Here is a 2,436-nt window from a genome sequence, read left to right as displayed (position 1 = left end):
TGACACATGCACACACACTTCTCCCCCCTGACACATGCACACACACTTCTCCCCCCTAGTTGCGAGTCGGTGGTTAACTTGCAACCAGGGGTCAAGAATAAAACACACACACACCCTAGTTGCGAGTCAATGGGTAACTTGCAACTGGGGGCCCTTGAGACACGCACACACACTTATTCCCTAGTTACGAGTTGATGGGCAACTAGCATCTGGGGGCCACAAAAAACACACATACACACAACCGTAAGTGCGAGTCAGTGCTTGGCATGCAACTGGGGATCGCCCCTTGATAGAAAGACACGAACTTGTACGCACTCCTCGTTGCAAGTCTGTTATTGACATGCAACTAGGGGACTACAAACAAAACACACACACACACCACCCCCTAGTTGCGAGTCGATGAGCAACTTGCAACTGGGGGTCCTCAACAAAACACACACACCCTAGTTGCGAGTCGATGCTTAACATGCAACTAGGGACCCCCCCTTGATAGAAAGACACACACATGCACACACTCCTACTCGCAAGACTGCTATTGACATGCAACTATGGACCTAGAAAGAAAACACACACACACACACCACACACACACACACACACACACACAAGTAGTTGCGGGTTTGATGGCAACTTGCAACTGGGCGTCAAAAATAAACACACACACACACACACACACACCCTAGTTGCGAGTTGATGGTCAACTTGAAACTGGGAGGCGCAAAAAAACACGCAAACACACCACCCCTAGTTGCGAGTCGATGAGCAACTTGCAACTGGGGGCCCTCGACAAAACACACACACCCCTAGTTACAAGTCGATGCTTGACATGCAACTGGGAATCCCCCCTTGATAGAAAGACACGCACATGCACACACTCCTAGTTGCAAGTCTGCTATTGGCATGCAACTAGGGACCCACAACAAAAACACACACACAAAACACATCCCCCATAGTTGTGAGTCGATGGGTAACTTGCAATTGGGGGTTCTCAAGAAAACACACCCCCCTGGTTGCGAGTCGATGCTTGACATGCAACTGGGGTTCCCCCCCTTAATAGATACGGACTTGCACACACTCCTTGTTTGCAAGTCTGTTATTGACATGCAACTAGGGACCTACAACAAAAACACACACACCCCTAGTTGCGAGTCAGTAGCAACTTGCAACTAGGGGTCAACAAATAAAACACACACACACCCTCCCTGGTTGCGAGTGGATGTGTAACATACAACTGGGGGCCCTCGACACATGCACACACACCTCTCCCCTAGTTGCGACTCGATGGTCAACTTGCAATGAAGGGTCGAGAATAAACCACACACACACCCTAGTTGCGAGTCAATGGGTAACTTGCAACTGGGGGCCCTTGAGACACGCACACACACTTATTCCCTAGTTACGAGTTGATGGGCAACTAGCAACTGGGGGCCACAAAAAAACACATACGCACAACCTTAATTGTGAGTCGGTGCTTGACATGCAACTGGGGATCGCCCCCTTGATAGAAAGACACAAACTTGTACGCACTCCTCGTTGCAAATCTGTTATTGACAACTGGGGGGGGTCCTCAACAAAACACAACCCCCCTAGTTGCGAGTCGATTCTTCACATGCAACTGGGGATCGCCTCCTTGATAGAAAGACACACGGATGCACGCACCCCTAGTTGCAAGTCTATTATTGACATCGTGGGCCTGTTTGCCATCAATTATATCCTAATACCTATGAAGGTCACCAGCAAAAAAACTGTCCACTAGAAAACCTTGGCGTAAACTCCATGTTCAATAACGGGATCGTCATCAACAAAAAAGATGTTATTAGCAAACAAAACAACAACAAACCACCCCCACCCCCACCTGAGTTGCGACTTGAGGCTTGAGTTGCAACTGGGGCAACTACAAAAAGAACACCCCGATCGAGTTGCGACTCATGGGCGGAGTTGCAACTTAGGTGAAACACAACCAACATCTCGAGTTGTGACTCGGGGGTTGGTGTTGCAACTGGGAAGAATAAAAAACATCTCGAGTTGTGACTCGGGGATTGAGTTGCAACTGGCTGAATAGAAAACAACAAATGCAACCCTTCGAGTTGCAACTCGGGAGCGGGGAGTAGCATGTCAAAGGGTTTAATTGCAAGCCCCATGAAAAACAAGTCGGGTGATGGCAACTAGGGACCCACAACAAAACACACACACGCACCCCCTAGTTGCGAGTTGACGGAAACTTGCAACTAGGGGTCAAGAATAAAACACAGACACACACACCTTAGTTGCGAGTCGATGTGTAACATGCAAACTGGGGGCCCTTGACACATGCACACACACTCCCCCCCTAGTTGCGAGTCAATGGTCAACTTGCAACTAGGGGTCGAGAATAAAACACACACACACACTTCTCCACCCCCCTGACACATGCACAACACTTCTCCCCCCCTGACA

Source organism: Triticum dicoccoides, chromosome 7B (genome assembly GCF_002162155.2).
Source record: "Triticum dicoccoides isolate Atlit2015 ecotype Zavitan chromosome 7B, WEW_v2.0, whole genome shotgun sequence".
NCBI classification, from domain to species: Eukaryota; Viridiplantae; Streptophyta; class Magnoliopsida; order Poales; family Poaceae; genus Triticum; species Triticum dicoccoides.
The sequence above is the reverse complement of the archived record's forward strand: the minus strand, read 5'-3'. Positions refer to the sequence as shown.